Source organism: Nicotiana sylvestris, chromosome 5 (genome assembly GCF_000393655.2).
Source record: "Nicotiana sylvestris chromosome 5, ASM39365v2, whole genome shotgun sequence".
NCBI lineage: Eukaryota > Viridiplantae > Streptophyta > Magnoliopsida > Solanales > Solanaceae > Nicotiana > Nicotiana sylvestris.
The window spans coordinates 25,257,992-25,277,447 of record NC_091061.1 but is presented as its reverse complement, the minus strand read 5'-3'; the positions used below and the strand labels follow the sequence as shown (position 1 = coordinate 25,277,447).

The 19,456-nt window shown below is 33.4% G+C and overlaps 1 non-coding gene across 1 annotated transcript; it reads right to left on the bottom strand.

Moving 5' to 3' along the window:
* Positions 1-229: 229 nt before the first annotated feature.
* On the bottom strand, positions 230-388 carry LOC138869833 (U1 spliceosomal RNA). Its single transcript, XR_011400085.1, has one exon. It is a non-coding gene; the product is annotated as a U1 spliceosomal RNA (small nuclear RNA).
* Positions 389-19,456: the final 19,068 nt, after the last annotated feature.

Here is a 19,456-nt window from a genome sequence, read left to right as displayed (position 1 = left end):
TCAAATAATTCGAGGATTACTCATTTTAAGCTTTTTCCAAACTATACAAAAATTCCAAGTTTGTCAATATAGGCTGTCATCGATAGAGAAAAAGACACAATTTGCCCAGACGCAAAGAGAGGAGTTAAACTAGATACATATCCACAAAGCCCGTTTTAAGATTTATTCTAGGTCATTGTTGTCTTGTTCACAGAGAAAAAAATGGGAAATAATTAGACTTAGGATTGGTTAGGGGCTGCGCGAACGCAAACCCCGCTACCACAAATTATGACGTAGACTCAGCCACTTGGGCCGACCTTAGGCTGGCATCCCTCCAAAGTGCAATGGAAGTCGCCAACCTAGGCCATGGGTCTTTTTGATCACTCATTGACCCCGTCCAGGTAAGTATGTTTCTAAGTTGTCCTTGGCCCTATTTTATAATATTTTCTCATCTTCTATCTTATTCAACTGACGATGTGGGTCTAAGTAGTTCAACCTTTGCACAAACACTTGTCCAAACTTGCATTTTGTGTATTTATTAAAAGAAGAAATAATTCATTTTTCCCTTGAGCCGGGCTCTATTGGGAACATCCTCTCTATCTTTATAAGTTTTGTGTATATTTTATTTTCTCAAAATTACACTTTGTGAGATTACACGGAGATTGTTGTTATTGTACTGTATTTAAAGACGTAATAATTAATGCTAGTTCTTCACCAAGTCCATTAGATCTTAGCTTAATTTAGCCTAATAGTAATAATGCTAGTTTGACTCTGAAGCAGGTCTCATGCAATTTAGCCTAGTCTAAAACAACAAATAAAGATGCATTTGTTTTTCGATAGTCCTGACATTCTATTTGGATAATAACCTAAAGAATAGTCAAAAAGTATCAGATTATATTCTGAATATGAAATCATAATTAGCTCCTTGTCGTTCACTGCCAAATAAAACCGAGAAAAATTGAAATGTTTAAAAAATTTGAAATTAACAATATGAAAGGTTAATTAGATAAGTTTTTACCATGTTGAGAATACCAAGACCGCATTCGCTAAACTAATTGATCACCACAATATCATTCGTTAGACTAATAGAGCTCTCATGTCGCTGAGTCGGGAATTACTAATTCTTTTATTCGTATCTCGAAGGTGCTTCAAGAATTTCCACCTTAATTTATTATAAGATTCTATGATGCTAAAGGTTCTGTGTTTCATATGAGATTAAAGGTTTCTTTTGAAGTTAAAGAGAGGGGTATTGTCCTTAAGGTTTCTTTTCTGTTATCTTTTTCAGTACTATTTCTCTTAATAGTTTTGTACTATTCTTAGCAATATATTGTTTACTGTTTATCCTGTTTAAGTTATCTTAGTTCTAAGTTTTCTTGGGGGTTGGAAGTTGAACGTGTTTACTGTGTCCTGTTGTGTCCTGTCTAACTGCGGCTCTCCCTGGCCTATAACGACGACGGCAACTGACGGCAGTAAATAAGGTTCAGCTAACTCTCTTTTAGAGACCCTCACACTATGAACTTCACACTAGATAACAGGATTGAACGATAAATATATACTGGAATGAATAGTATATAACAATTAAGATCTAGAGCATGAGATAGATAACATGAAAACCTTAAAGACAATTGAGAGTTTAGCCTCTCATGGATTTAGTTAACATGGCTCTATCATTAGAGAAAACAAAATAAAGAACGTAGCTTTATGGTTATTAAAAGATGAAATAGATTTTAATAAAAGAAATATCAATAGGTATCTTGAGCAAAGGCATATGATAGTGAGTAATATACGAAGTATTAATCGCTCTATTAGCAGATGCTCTTCTCAATATTAAAATCTTAAATGAAGCAACAACCTTCTTTTCAATATATTAGAAATATAAATTATGAAAGATGGGTACTTAATAAAAGAATTAAGAAAGATAAACAGAAAAATAGAGTGTGCTAAACACAATCTAAGAGTTTGTAAAACCCTTGCTTCAAATAAGAATATTAGCAAACTACCTCTATTAAACATAATAAAGGAAATTAATTATTATAACAACAATTTAAAAAATTGTGAATCACTAAAAAATACATATCTTGACAATTTGGGTATGCTAAAAACCTGTATTAGCTGGTACACCTGTCAATATTAATATGAATAATTCAGAAAGAAATAACACGCTAAATAGTGTTAATATTTCGGCAGTAGCAGATATTGCCAAAATAGAAAATGATTTACAAAATTGGAGTATTCCTAGAGAATCCTTTAGCACTATATATCATACAGGCAAGTTTGATTTTATTAAAAGTTATAATATCAAAACTTGTGAATCAACAATCGCTATTAATAACTCAATCGAAACCATTAAGTTATTAGCAGCACATGACATACAACAATATAGGAGAAAATATAATTTCCTACATATTGGACTAGTACAAGTAGCTGTCAAACCTTTATACAGATTAGGTTTAGACACACCCCTTTGTCTCTTGTTAAGAGATGACAGATTATTAAATTTTGACGATTCATTATTAGGAGTCCTACAAAGTAACCTAGCTCAAGGCCCGGTCTACTTTAACTGTTATCCAAATTATTCGGTTGACATAAATGACCAGAATATTTTAGATACTTTGACTCTTAATATTAAAACAAAAAATATGAATAGTAAAATTAATACAAGAGAGATAGCTGTAATATACCGAGTATATTATAGGCTAATGAAAACCACTTTAGCCCCGAAGGCTAAAATTGAAAGTAATAAGGGAGTTACAATGCTCATGGAAGCAAACCAAGAGCATAGTAATACCTTCGTCCCTAGAATGATTCGATGGGATGAAATATTATCCAAAGATGAATGGCGTTTTGAAGCCATAACTCAACCTAAATACGAACTAGAAAGTTCACACATCGAACAAGTAATTCAACACCCAACTGGGGCAGTAGACTTAAAATTTTTAAGGTCTAACTCAATAAGCGATGCTTCTTCCAGTAAAAGAATGTCCTTCAGTGGACCTTCTTCTTCTAAACCCCCGGAGGAAAGATATAAAAGCGATAAAAGCGATGAAGAATTAATTGAAGAACTTGATAGGAAAATAAAAGGAGTAGATTTTAACAAAACTGTTCCTAAAGTAATCTATCAAAAGGGTCCTTTTATTCATAAAAGTTCATCCGCAGAAACAATAGATAGGCTTGGAACTCTTAAAGAAGAAAGTAACTTCGAAATAGATTGGAAAAGTCTAAATGCTCAGTGGAAACACCCTGATAACAACATTAAAAGAAAATGGTATGTAAATGCCTATTCTTTAGATCAACGAAAGTCTTTCAAGAACAATTGGATTAAAGATCTAAAAAGACTTAAATGTGATATAGAATTCTTTAGATGGTTTGAATTAACAGGGCAGATTCCAAATCAAAAAGAATCTTTACAAATGATTATTAACAAATGGTATACTAAAAATAAAGGTACAATAGAAGCCACTATTCCGCCTTTAGATGAAATAGTGATACCAGTTCAAACTGAGGTCATAACAGCTTCCCCCTTCAAAAGAGAAAGCATTCACCTCGATAAAGAACCAATAAATAAAGATTTGAACAAAATAATTGTCCAAAATAATTATACGAACAATCTTTTACATGTTGTAGCTAATCAATTAAAAGACACTAACAGATTAGGAATCCCAACAAAATCAACAGTAGCACCTACTATAGAAACACACCCTACTATCAAAATCCCTGAATTTTCAAAAGAAAAGTTCCCGCAATTAAAAGACAAATTTGATTTTACAAATGAACTTCTAGCAGAACAACTTAAAACAAAACTGAGTATATCAAAAATCCATACAGAACAAACTAGTAATAATATAGATAAAACTATAGAACTGCATAAATTACAAAACCAATTAACTTCATTAAATAAAACATATGAAGCAATACTAAAGGATGAATCCATCCCGGATAGAGAATCAAAGTTAAAAATAATAGAGAAAGCTTCTAACGAATGCTCAGACTCTATTAATAAGATAAAACCTCTTGTAACATTAAAAACTATTTCTGCTAATACTCCTGAAGTAAGTAGAATAATGGGAAATCCTAGACATCCTAATAAGAAAAATTATTATGGGAGACCAACATTCCCAGATGTTCAATTTGAAGAAGACATCTATCTATCCTACTCCAGTCATGATGGAACTGGAATTTCTGAATGGAATATTGATGGCCTAGCAGAAGGCCAAATCTACAAAAAACTCCACGAAATAGGAATTGCGGTAACAGCCTATAAAATGAAAAATGCGTCAGATAAAAACGCTGCAACTCTAGTAGTATCAGGATTTACCGGTTCATTAAAAAATTGGTGGGATAATTACCTTTCAGAAGACGACAAAAATCAAATTCTTAATGCTACGACCATAGCAACTATAATAAAAACTGAAAATAATAATCAAACAACTGAACTTGTAGCTAAAGAAGATGCCACAGCAACTTTAATCTACTGTATAGCCAAACATTTTATCGGTGAACCAAAACTATTCCAAGATAGAAGTCTTGAACTTCTTAATAATCTTAGCTGCCCAAAATTAACAGATTTTAGGTGGTATAAAGATATGTTTATAGAAAAGGTATTGGTCAGAGAAGACTGTAATAAACCTTTCTGGAAAGAAAGATTCATTAGTGGATTACCCAGGCTGTTTGCCGAAAAGGTAAGAAATAAGATTAAAAATAGATTTAATGGCTCAATCCCATATGATAACCTAACGTATGGAGATTTAATAAGCTTTATAAATGTCACAGGTTTAGAACTATGTACAGACCTAAAGCTAAAAAGCCTTATTAAAAAGGACAGGCTACAATCCAAAGCTGAACTTGGTAGTTTTTGCCAGGACTTCGGTTACAAAACAATTGCAGCTCCTTCAAAAAGAGTATCAAAGAAAAACAAACATAAATCTTCTGATAAACCTAGAAGACGCCATAAGCGTAAAGAAAAGAAAGAGGGCGAAACCTCTAAGAAGAAAAGGTTTAAAAGGAAGAAAAATTATGGTGATAAATGCTGGTCTTGTGGAAAAATAGGGCATAGAGCCAGTGACTGTAAGGTCATGAAAAAGAAAAGAAATAAAGTAAATTCTTGAACTTGATGAAAATACTAAAGAAAAACTTTACGCTATTCTAGAAGATAATGACAACAGTTCATCGTCTTCATCATCTTCACCCACTGACAGTTATTCGGATAGTGACAATGAACTTATCAATGTCGCATATGATTCAGACAGTAGCAGCTCAATAGAAAACAATTGTAGCTGTACTGGCGCAATTTGCGTGTGTAGCCAAAACTCACTTAGAGTAATAACAGAAGACTCCAAAGAGGTCTTATTCGACATCATCGAACACATTGATGACAATGACTTAAAGAAAAAGTATCTAATTGAATTAAAAAATATTATGGTTAAACAAAAGGGAAATCGACCACAGATAGAACCTTTTGATATGAAGAAAGTAATGGATAGATTCTCCGTTAAAACAGAAGAACCCACTACAGTCCAACATGTTCAAACTGAACTTAAATCAGTAAAAGAAGAATTAAAAGATATTAAGCTTAGACTTAATAAAATCGAAATGGAAAATATTACTGATAAAATATTATCCCAAGTTAATAAGGGAAAAACGATTAATCAAGAATTCCTCAACGAAGAAGAAGATGGTAATGATTCTGACAACACTTCAAAATTAAATGATTCAATTATAGAAGAATCGAAAGATGATTCAGCAGCCCTAGTCAAACTTACTAAAGTAAAGGCTAAAAGTTATCATCTCCCCATAACCTTAAAAGTGCAAGATATGACTTTTAACAAATTAGCATTATTAGATTCAGGTGCAGATAAGAACTGCATAATGGAAGGAATAATACCATTAAAGTATTTAGAGAAAACTACACAAAGATTATACTCTGCAACAGGAGAATTATTAAAGATAAATTACAAATTATCTAAAGCACATATCTGTAATGACGGAATATGTTTTATTAATGATTTTATAATAACTAGAGATATAAACGAAGAAATAATTCTTGGTATTCCTTTCCTGACTCAAATAAAACCGCATTACGACGACTTAAGTGCCCTCTGCACTAATGTATTAGGAAAAGAAATACGATTTCCTTACCTAAATCCAATCTCTAAAGAAGAAAGTGATTACATTAAATCACAAACAATTTTTAAAATAAACCTATTATCTCAACAAGTGAATTATTTAAAAAATGATATTAAAATTCGCAAAATTGAACAAACTTTAAAAACCCCCGGAGTAGAAGATAAGATTAAACTATTTCAGCAAAAACTCGAGCTAGAAGTTTGTTCCGATTTACCTACAGCCTTTTGGGAAAGAAAAAGGCACATAATCCACCTACCTTACATAAAAGAATTTAATGAACAAAATATACCTACTAAGGCAAGACCTATTCAGATGAATCATGACTTAATGGAAGTCTGTAAAACAGAAATAGGTGATCTTCTCCAAAAGAAGATTATTAGGCCTTCTAAATCCCCTTGGAGCTGTGCAGCTTTCTACGTTAACAACAACGCAGAAAAGGAAAGAGGAGCTCCTAGGTTAGTAATTAACTATAAACCTTTAAATAAGGTATTACAATGGATTAGGTACCCGATACCTAATAAAAGAGATTTATTAAAAAGAACTTATAAAGCTAATATTTATAGCAAATTCGATATGAAATCAGGATTTTGGCAAATTCAAATTGCTGAAGAAGATAAATATAAAACGGCCTTTAATGTCCCATTTGGACAATATGAATGGAACGTAATGCCTTTTGGGTTAAAAAATGCCCCATCAGAATTCCAAAATGTGATGAATAATATATTTAACCCTTATAGTAACATGTCAATAGTTTATATTGACGATGTATTAGTATTCTCAGAGGACATAGATTCTCACTTTAAACACCTTAATATTTTTTTTAAAATAATAAAACACAATGGTTTAGTAGTCAGTGCTAAGAAGATTAAGTTATTCCAAACAACCATTAGATTCTTAGGGCACGACTTATATCAAGGTACTTATAAACCAATCTGTAGAGCCATTGAGTTCTCCTCTAAGTTTCCCAACGAAATCACAGATAAAACACAATTACAAAGGTTCTTAGGAAGCCTTAACTACGTAGCAGATTTTATTCCTAACATTAGAAAAATCTGTGAACCCCTCTACAAGCGTCTTAGAAAAAACCCAGTCCCCTGGAGTCTAGAACAAACAAACACAGTCAAAAGAGTCAAGTCCATTGTTCAAAAACTCCCGTGTCTAGGGATTCCAAATCCTGAAGCATTTATGATAGTCGAAACCGACGCTTCTGATGAAGGGTACGGTGGTATTCTAAAGCAACGAATTTCTTCAGAATCTCCCGAGCAGTTAGTTCGTTTCACTTCTGGTATCTGGAATCCGGCTCAAAAGAATTATAGTACAGTCAAAAAAGAAATTTTGTCTATAGTACTATGTATTACAAAGTTTCAAGACGATTTAATAAACAAAGAATTTTTATTAAGAGTTGATTGTAAGTCAGCTAAAGAGATTTTACAAAAGGATGTTAAAAACCTTATTTCAAAACAAATTTTTGCCAGATGGCAAGCTTTACTATCTAGTTTTGACTTTGAAATTGAATTTATAAAATGGGAACAAAACTCTTTGCCTGATTTTCTAACCAGAGAATTCTTACAGGGAAAAAATGAGACCACAAAAAGGTCCCTTCAGGGCCTCTCCGAAAAGAGAGAATAAGTATTCTGTTCTTGCAGAATACCCACAATTACCAGTGAGACCACCCGTGAGATCACTACTAGATATAATGGTTACCCCTCCGAGAGTACCCACTACTGATAAAACCTCTGCCATGACAGTTCTTGGATCTATCCCACAAAGAACAGGTCCATTTCAACAGGCTTCCTCAAAAGCCTCCACCAGCCAGGCGGTAAAAACCTTGACAAGTGCTGATTACGAAATGAAGGTTCCTGAAACCTTCGCCCAAGCAGTTAATCCTCACACACCCTCAAAAGCGGAAGATAAAAGACCGGTTTCCTCAGAGAAGGAAACGTTTGAGTTAATTGCAAAAGAACCAGTTAAAGTCTTAGCCCTAGACAAAGGCTATGAAAACCTTGACCTAGCAGACCTAATTCGTCCCTGTTACACGGACAGAAATTATGTTGATACATGTGATCCCCTAAAAACAAGAAGATACTACGAATTAATTCTTACAGATACTAAGTCTGTTACTTTCGAACACACTCTCTATGATGAAAGAGATCCTACTAGTATTAGGATTTCAAAAATAACCATCAACAAAATTTTAAGCCCATTTGAATGGAATATGGATCATTTGCACACCCCTATAGCTTTATCAGTCCAGTATAGGCCCCAAACCTATAATTACAGAGATTACATAGATGCCTGGTTTAACTTTCTCTACCTACGACCAAAGACCCATACTTGGTTCGTTAAATACAGTGAGCAAGCCCAGAGATCTATATTACCCAGGTGGTTCTACGACTGGTGGAAAATCTTTGGAGGAACAGAGCAAACGATGCCCCGTAGCTTCCACAAGTACTATGAGAGATTCCTACTAGAACAAGAAATCTCTACCCTTCCTGACCATATAAAATTATGCAAATATTATTTTGCGAAACGAATCTCTTTTATAATTAATTGGTCATTCGAAGTAGAACAGATTGACAAAATCAAATATTTGGTAAAGATACCCAAAATAAAAGGATGGATTCCGGAAGTTAAAGAAACTAGGAAATCCAGACCGGCTCAGACAAACTCAACAACGGAATCAGGTAACTCAAAAAATGAGTTAAAAAAGAAACTACTCAGCATGCTTGCAAGCATAGAATCAACAGATCCAACTCAAATACAGGCAATGATAGACACAATCTCAAATTCATCCTCTGCAGAAAGCAGACAAAACGGAGACATGGAAGAATTAGACGGGAAGATAGCCCTAGCCTATACTCAGTCTAATCGATAAATAGTATCTTGCCCCTTCAGAAAAAGCAAAAGATAGTTGCCCCTTCAGAAAGGAAAAAAAAAAACAAATGACCTTTCGAGAAAGAGACATCTGCCCTTCAGGAAAAGCAAAAGACAATTGCCTCTTCAGAAAAGCAAAGAACAAATGACTTTTCGAGACAAAGATGTGACCATCCATTACGGACGATCAAGATTAACTCAACTATCTCTTAGAAGTCTATATAAAGTATTCAAATGTAATATAGAGGGCAGACCGAAAATCGCCCTTCTCTTTTCACATATGTTTTCCCTTCCCTCTCTGTAAAAGTTCCTCGTTCTGCAGTTTTCAATGTTCTAAATAAAAGTAAGTTTCTTAAATTTGTGTTTATTTCCTTTAAATAAAACCGCATTACGACGACTTAAGTTCCCTCTGCACTAATGTATTAGGAAAAGAAATACGATTTCCTTACCTAAATCCAATCTCTAAAGAAGAAAGTGATTACATTAAATCACAAACAATTTTTAAAATAAACCTATTATCTCAACAAGTGAATTATTTAAAAAATGATATTAAAATTCACAAAATTGAACAAACTTTAAAAACCCCCAGAGTAGAAGATAAGATTAAACTATTTCAGCAAAAACTCGAGCTAGAAGTTTGTTCCGATTTACCTACAGCCTTTTGGGAAAGAAAAAGGCACATAATCCACCTACCTTACATAAAAGAATTTAATGAACAAAATATACCTACTAAGGCAAGACCTATTCAGATGAATCATGACTTAATGGAAGTCTGTAAAACAGAAATAGGTGATCTTCTCCAAAAGAAGATTATTAGGCCTTCTAAATCCCCTTGGAGCTGTGCAGCTTTCTACGTTAACAACAACGCAGAAAAGGAAAGAGGAACTCCTAGGTTAGTAATTAACTATAAACCTTTAAATAAGTTATTACAATGGATTAGGTACCCGATACCTAATAAAAGAGATTTATTAAAAAGAACTTATAAAGCTAATATTTATAGCAAATTCGATATGAAATCAGGATTTTGGCAAATTCAAATTGCTGAAGAAGATAAATATAAAATGGCCTTTAATGTCCCATTTGGACAATATGAATGGAACGTAATGCCTTTTGGGTTAAAAAATGCCCCATCAGAATTCCAAAATGTGATGAATAATATATTTATCCCTTATAGTAACATGTCAATAGTTTATATTGACGATGTATTAGTATTCTCAGAGGACATAGATTCTCACTTTAAACACCTTAATATTTTTTTTAAAATAATAAAACACAATGGTTTAGTAGTCAGTGCTAAGAAGATTAAGTTATTCCAAACAACCATTAGATTCTTAGGGCACGACTTATATCAAGGTACTTATAAACCAATCTGTAGAGCCATTGAGTTCTCCTCTAAGTTTCCCAACGAAATCACAGATAAAACACAATTACAAAGGTTCTTAGGAAGCCTTAACTACGTAGCAGATTTTATTCCTAACATTAGAAAAATCTGTGAACCCCTCTACAAGCGTCTTAGAAAAAACCCAGTCCCCTGGAGTCTAGAACAAACAAACACAGTCAAAAGAGTGAAGTCCATTGTTCAAAAACTCCCGTGTATAGGGATTCCAAATCCTGAAGCATTTATGATAGTCGAAACCGACGCTTCTGATGAAGGGTACGGTGGTATTCTAAAGCAACGAATTTCTTCAAAATCTCCCGAGCAGTTAGTTCGTTTCACTTCTGGTATCTGGAATCCGGCTCAAAAGAATTATAGTACAGTCAAAAAAGAAATTTTGTCTATAGTACTATGTATTACAAAGTTTCAAGACGATTTAATAAACAAAGAATTTTTATTAAGAGTTGATTGTAAGTCAGCTAAAGAGATTTTACAAAAGGATGTTAAAAACCTTATTTCAAAACAAATTTTTGCCAGATGGCAAGCTTTACTATCTAGTTTTGACTTTGAAATTGAATTATAAAAGGGGAACAAAACTCTTTGCCTGATTTTCTAACCAGAGAATTCTTACAGGGAAAAAATGAGACCACAAAAAGGTCCCTTCAGGGCCTCTCCGAAAAGAGAGAATAAGTATTCTGTTCTTGCAGAATACCCACAATTACCAGTGAGACCACCCGTGAGATCACTACTAGATATAATGGTTACCCCTCCGAGAGTACCCACTACTGATAAAACCTCTGCCATGACAGTTCTTGGATCTATCCCACAAAGAACAGGTCCATTTCAACAGGCTTCCTCAAAAGCCTCCACCAGCCAGGCGGTAAAAACCTTGACAAGTGCTGATTACGAAATGAAGGTTCCTGAAACCTTCGCCCAAGCAGTTAATCCTCACACACCCTCAAAAGCGGAAGATAAAAGACCGGTTTCCTCAGAGAAGGAAACGTTTGAGTTAATTGCAAAAGAACCAGTTAAAGTCTTAGCCCTAGACAAAGGCTATGAAAACCTTGACCTAGCAGACCGAAAATCGCCCTTCTCTTTTCACATATGTTTTCCCTTCCCTCTCTGTTATATTGCTAAGAATAGTACAAAACTATTAAGAGAAATAGTACTGAAAAAGATAACAGAAAAGAAACCTTAAGGACAATACCCCTCTCTTTAACTTCAAAAGAAACCTTTAATCTCATATGAAACACAGAACCTTTAGCATCATAGAATCTTATAATAAATTAAGGTGGAAATTCTTGAAGCACCTTCGAGATACGAATAAAAGAATTAGTAATTCCCGACTCAACATTAGATCAACAAGATCTATCATTAGAGAAAACAAAATAAAGAACGTAGCTTTATGGTTATTAAAAGATGAAATAGATTTTAATAAAAGAAATATCAACAGGTATCTTGAGCAAAGGCAAATGATAGTGAGCAATATACGAAGTATTAATCGCTCTATTAGCAGATGCTCTTCTCAATATTAAAATCTTAAATGAAGCAACAACCTTCTTTTCAATATATTAGAAATATAAATTATGAAAGATGGGTACTTAATAAAGAATTAAGAAAGATAAACAGAAAAATAGAGTGTGCTAAACACAATCTAAGAGTTTGTAAAACCCTTGCTTCAAATAAGAATATTAGCAAACTACCTCTATTAAACATAATAAAGGAAATTAATTATTATAACAACAATTTAAAAAATTGTGAATCACTAAAAAATACATATCTTGACAATTTGGGTATGCTAAAAACCTGTATTAGCTGGTACACCTGTCAATATTAATATGAATAATTCAGAAAGAAATAACACGCTAAATAGTGTTAATATTTCGGCAGTAGCAGATATTGCCAAAATAGAAAATGATTTACAAAATTGGAGTATTCCTAGAGAATCCTTTAGCACTATATATCATACAGGCAAGTTTGATTTTATTAAAAGTTATAATATCAAAACTTGTGAATCAACAATCGCTATTAATAACTCAATCGAAACCATTAAGTTATTAGCAGCACATGACATACAACAATATAGGAGAAAATATAATTTCCTACATATTGGACTAGTACAAGTAGCTATCAAACCTTTATACAGATTAGGTTTAGACACACCCCTTTGTCTCTTGTTAAGAGATGACAGATTGTTAAATTTTGACGATTCATTATTAGGAGTCCTACAAAGTAACCTAGCTCAAGGCCCGGTCTACTTTAACTGTTATCCAAATTATTCGGTTGACATAAATGACCAGAATATTTTAGATACTTTGACTCTTAATATTAAAACAAAAAATATGAATAGTAAAATTAATACAAGAGAGATAGCTGTAATATACCGAGTATATTATAGGCTAATGAAAACCACTTTAGCCCCGAAGGCTAAAATTGAAAGTAATAAGGGAGTTACAATGCTCATGGAAGCAAACCAAGAGCATAGTAATACCTTCGTCCCTAGAATGATTCGATGGGATGAAATATTATCCAAAGATGAATGGCGTTTTGAAGCCATAACTCAACCTAAATACGAACTAGAAAGTTCACACATCGAACAAGTAATTCAACACCCAACTGGGGCAGTAGACTTAAAATTTTTAAGGTCTAACTCAATAAGCGATGCTTCTTCCAGTAAAAGAATGTCCTTCAGTGGACCTTCTTCTTCTAAACCCCCGGAGGAAAGATATAAAAGCGATAAAAGCGATGAAGAATTAATTGAAGAACTTGATAGGAAAATAAAAAGGAGTAGATTTTAACAAAACTGTTCCTAAAGTAATCTATCAAAAGGGTCCTTTTATTCATAAAAGTTCATCCGCAGAAACAATAGATAGGCTTGGAACTCTTAAAGAAGAAAGTAACTTCGAAATAGATTGGAAAAGTCTAAATGCTCAGTGGAAACACCCTGATAACAACATTAAAAGAAAATGGTATGTAAATGCCTATTCTTTAGATCAACGAAAGTCTTTCAAGAACAATTGGATTAAAGATCTAAAAAGACTTAAATGTGATATAGAATTCTTTAGATGGTTTGAATTAACAGGGCAGATTCCAAATCAAAAAGAATCTTTACAAATGATTATTAACAAATGGTATACTAAAAATAAAGGTACAATAGAAGCCACTATTCCGCCTTTAGATGAAATAGTGATACCAGTTCAAACTGAGGTCATAACAGCTTCCCCCTTCAAAAGAGAAAGCATTCACCTCGATAAAGAACCAATAAATAAAGATTTGAACAAAATAATTGTCCAAAATAATTATACGAACAATCTTTTACATGTTGTAGCTAATCAATTAAAAGACACTAACAGATTAGGAATCCCAACAAAATCAACAGTAGCACCTACTATAGAAACACACCCTACTATCAAAATCCCTGAATTTTCAAAAGAAAAGTTCCCGCAATTAAAAGACAAATTTGATTTTACAAATGAACTTCTAGCAGAACAACTTAAAACAAAACTGAGTATATCAAAAATCCATACAGAACAAACTAGTAATAATATAGATAAAACTATAGAACTGCATAAATTACAAAACCAATTAACTTCATTAAATAAAACATATGAAGCAATACTAAAGGATGAATCCATCCCGGATAGAGAATCAAAGTTAAAAATAATAGAGAAAGCTTCTAACGAATGCTCAGACTCTATTAATAAGATAAAACCTCTTGTAACATTAAAAACTATTTCTGCTAATACTCCTGAAGTAAGTAGAATAATGGGAAATCCTAGACATCCTAATAAGAAAAATTATTATGGGAGACCAACATTCCCAGATGTTCAATTTGAAGAAGACATCTATCTATCCTACTCCAGTCATGATGGTACTGGAATTTCTGAATGGAATATTGATGGCCTAGCAGAAGGCCAAATCTACAAAAAACTCCACGAAATAGGAATTGTGGTAACAGCCTATAAAATGAAAAATGCGTCAGATAAAAACGCTGCAACTCTAGTAGTATCAGGATTTACCGGTTCATTAAAAAATTGGTGGGATAATTACCTTTCAGAAGACGACAAAAATCAAATTCTTAATGCTACGACCATAGCAACTATAATAAAAACTGAAAATAATAATCAAACAACTGAACTTGTAGCTAAAGAAGATGCCACAGCAACTTTAATCTACTGTATAGCCAAACATTTTATCGGTGAACCAAAACTATTCCAAGATAGAAGTCTTGAACTTCTTAATAATCTTAGCTGCCCAAAATTAACAGATTTTAGGTGGTATAAAGATATGTTTATAGAAAAGGTATTGGTCAGAGAAGACTGTAATAAACCTTTCTGGAAAGAAAGATTCATTAGTGGATTACCCAGGCTGTTTGCCGAAAAGGTAAGAAATAAGATTAAAAATAGATTTAATGGCTCAATCCCATATGATAACCTAACGTATGGAGATTTAATAAGCTTTATAAATGTCACAGGTTTAGAACTATGTACAGACCTAAAGCTAAAAAGCCTTATTAAAAAGGACAGGCTACAATCCAAAGCTGAACTTGGTAGTTTTTGCCAGGACTTCGGTTACAAAACAATTGCAGCTCCTTCAAAAAGAGTATCAAAGAAAAACAAACATAAATCTTCTGATAAACCTAGAAGACGCCATAAGCGTAAAGAAAAGAAAGAGGGCGAAACCTCTAAGAAGAAAAGGTTTAAAAGGAAGAAAAATTATGGTGATAAATGCTGGTCTTGTGGAAAAACAGGGCATAGAGCCAGTGACTGTAAGGTCACGAAAAAGAAAAGAAATAAAGTAAATTCTTTAGAACTTGATGAAAATACTAAAGAAAAACTTTACGCTATTCTAGAAGATAATGACAACAGTTCATCATCTTCATCATCTTCACCCACTGACAGTTATTCGGATAGTGACAATGAACTTATCAATGTCGCATATGATTCAGACAGTAGCAGCTCAATAGAAAACAATTGTAGTTGTACTGGCGCAATTTGCGTGTGTAGCCAAAACTCACTTAGAGTAATATCAGAAGACTCCAAAGAGGTCTTATTCGACATCATCGAACACATTGATGACAATGACTTAAAGAAAAAGTATCTAATTGAATTAAAAAATATTATGGTTAAACAAAAGGGAAATCGACCACAGATAGAACCTTTTGATATGAAGAAAGTAATGGATAGATTCTCCGTTAAAACAGAAGAACCCACTACAGTCCAACATGTTCAAACTGAACTTAAATCAGTAAAAGAAGAATTAAAAGATATTAAGCTTAGACTTAATAAAATCGAAATGGAAAATATTACTGATAAAATATTATCCCAAGTTAATAAGGGAAAAACGATTAATCAAGAATTCCTCAACGAAGAAGAAGATGGTAATGATTCTGACAACACTTCAAAATTAAATGATTCAATTATAGAAGAATCGAAAGATGATTCAGCAGCCCTAGTCAAACTTACTAAAGTAAAGGCTAAAAGTTATCATCTCCCCATAACCTTAAAAGTGCAAGATATGACTTTTAACAAATTAGCATTATTAGATTCAGGTGCAGATAAGAACTGCATAATGGAAGGAATAATACTATTAAAGTATTTAGAGAAAACTACACAAAGATTATACTCTGCAACAGGAGAATTATTAAAGATAAATTACAAATTATCTAAAGCACATATTTGTAATGACGGAATATGTTTTATTAATGATTTTATAATAACTAGAGATATAAACGAAGAAATAATTCTTGGTATTCCTTTCCTGACTCAAATAAAACCGCATTACGACGACTTAAGTGCCCTCTGCACTAATGTATTAGGAAAAGAAATACGATTTCCTTACCTAAATCCAATCTCTAAAGAAGAAAGTGATTACATTAAATCACAAACAATTTTTAAAATAAACCTATTATCTCAACAAGTGAATTATTTAAAAAATGATATTAAAATTCGCAAAATTGAACAAACTTTAAAAACCCCCGGAGTAGAAGATAAGATTAAACTATTTCAGCAAAAACTCGAGCTAGAAGTTTGTTCCGATTTACCTACAGCCTTTTGGGAAAGAAAAAGGCACATAATCCACCTACCTTACATAAAAGAATTTAATGAACAAAATATACCTACTAAGGCAAGACCTATTCAGATGAATCATGACTTAATGGAAGTCTGTAAAACAGAAATAGGTGATCTTCTCCAAAAGAAGATTATTAGGCCTTCTAAATCCCCTTGGAGCTGTGCAGCTTTCTACGTTAACAACAACGCAGAAAAGGAAAGAGGAGCTCCTAGGTTAGTAATTAACTATAAACCTTTAAATAAGGTATTACAATGGATTAGGTACCCGATACCTAATAAAAGAGATTTATTAAAAAGAACTTATAAAGCTAATATTTATAGCAAATTCGATATGAAATCAGGATTTTGGCAAATTCAAATTGCTGAAGAAGATAAATATAAAACGGCCTTTAATGTCCCATTTGGACAATATGAATGGAACGTAATGCCTTTTGGGTTAAAAAATGCCCCATCAGAATTCCAAAATGTGATGAATAATATATTTAACCCTTATAGTAACATGTCAATAGTTTATATTGACGATGTATTAGTATTCTCAGAGGACATAGATTCTCACTTTAAACACCTTAATATTTTTTTAAAATAATAAAACACAATGGTTTAGTAGTCAGTGCTAAGAAGATTAAGTTATTCCAAACAACCATTAGATTCTTAGGGCACGACTTATATCAAGGTACTTATAAACCAATCTGTAGAGCCATTGAGTTCTCCTCTAAGTTTCCCAACGAAATCACAGATAAAACACAATTACAAAGGTTCTTAGGAAGCCTTAACTACGTAGCAGAATTTATTCCTAACATTAGCAAAATCTGTGAACCCCTCTACAAGCGTCTTAGAAAAAACCCAGTCCCCTGGAGTCTAGAACAAACAAACACAGTCAAAAGAGTCAAGTCCATTGTTCAAAAACTCCCGTGTCTAGGGATTCCAAATCCTGAAGCATTTATGATAGTCGAAACCGACGCTTCTGATGAAGGGTACGGTGGTATTCTAAAGCAACGAATTTCTTCAGAATCTCCCGAGCAGTTAGTTCGTTTCACTTCTGGTATCTGGAATCCGGCTCAAAAGAATTATAGTACAGTCAAAAAAGAAATTTTGTCTATAGTACTATGTATTACAAAGTTTCAAGACGATTTAATAAACAAAGAATTTTTATTAAGAGTTGATTGTAAGTCAGCTAAAGAGATTTTACAAAAGGATGTTAAAAACCTTATTTCAAAACAAATTTTTGCCAGATGGCAAGCTTTACTATCTAGTTTTGACTTTGAAATTGAATTTATAAAAGGGGAACAAAACTCTTTGCCTGATTTTCTAACCAGAGAATTCTTACAGGGAAAAAATGAGACCACAAAAAGGTCCCTTCAGGGCCTCTCCGAAAAGGGAGAATAAGTATTCTGTTCTTGCAGAATACCCACAATTACCAGTGAGACCACCCGTGAGATCACTACTAGATATAATGGTTACCCCTCCGAGAGTACCCACTACTGATAAAACCTCTGCCATGACAGTTCTTGGATCTATCCCACAAAGAACAGGTCCATTTCAACAGGCTTCCTCAAAAGCCTCCACCAGCCAGGCGGTAAAAACCTTGACAAGTGCTGATTACGAAATGAAGGTTCCTGAAACCTTCGCCCAAGCAGTTAATCCTCACACACCCTCAAAAGAGGAAGATAAAAGACCGGTTTCCTCAGAGAAGGAAACGTTTGAGTTAATTGCAAAAGAACCAGTTAAAGTCTTAGCCCTAGACAAAGGCTATGAAAACCTTGACCTAGCAGACCTAATTCGTCCCTGTTACACGGACAGAAATTATGTTGATACATGTGATCCCCTAAAAACAAGAAGATACTACGAATTAATTCTTACAGATACTAAGTCTGTTACTTTCGAACACACTCTCTATGATGAAAGAGATCCTACTAGTATTAGGATTTCAAAAATAACCATCAACAAAATTTTAAGCCCATTTGAATGGAATATGGATCATTTGCACACCCCTATAGCTTTATCAGTCCAGTATAGGCCCCAAACCTATAATTACAGAGATTACATAGATGCCTGGTTTAACTTTCTCTACCTACGACCAAAGACCCATACTTGGTTCGTTAAATACAGTGAGCAAGCCCAGAGATCTATATTACCCAGGTGGTTCTACGACTGGTGGAAAATCTTTGGAGGAACAGAGCAAACGATGCCCCGTAGCTTCCACAAGTACTATGAGAGATTCCTACTAGAACAAGAAATCTCTACCCTTCCTGACCATATAAAATTATGCAAATATTATTTTGCGAAACGAATCTCTTTTATAATTAATTGGTCATTCGAAGTAGAACAGATTGACAAAATCAAATATTTGGTAAAGATACCCAAAATAAAAGGATGGATTCCGGAAGTTAAAGAAACTAGGAAATCCAGACCGGCTCAGACAAACTCAACAACGGAATCAGGTAACTCAAAAAATGAGTTAAAAAAGAAACTACTCAGCATGCTTGCAAGCATAGAATCAACAGATCCAACTCAAATACAGGCAATGATAGACACAATCTCAAATTCATCCTCTGCAGAAAGCAGACAAAACGGAGACATGGAAGAATTAGACGGGAAGATAGCCCTAGCCTATACTCAGTCTAATCGATAAATAGTATCTTGCCCCTTCAGAAAAAGCAAAAGATAGTTGCCCCTTCAGAAAGGAAAAAAAAAAAACAAATGACCTTTCGAGAAAGCGACATCTGCCCTTCAGGAAAAGCAAAAGACAATTGCCTCTTCAGAAAAGCAAAGAACAAATGACTTTTCGAGACAAAGATCTGACCATCCATTACGGACGATCAAGATTAACTCAACTATCTCTTAGAAGTCTATATAAAGTATTCAAATGTAATATAGAGGGCAGACCGAAAATCGCCCTTCTCTTTTCACATATGTTTTCCCTTCCCTCTCTGTAAAAGTTCCTCGTTCTGCAGTTTTCAATGTTCTAAATAAAAGTAAGTTTCTTAAATTTGTGTTTATTTCCTTTAAATTCCGCATATTTTTATCTGTACTT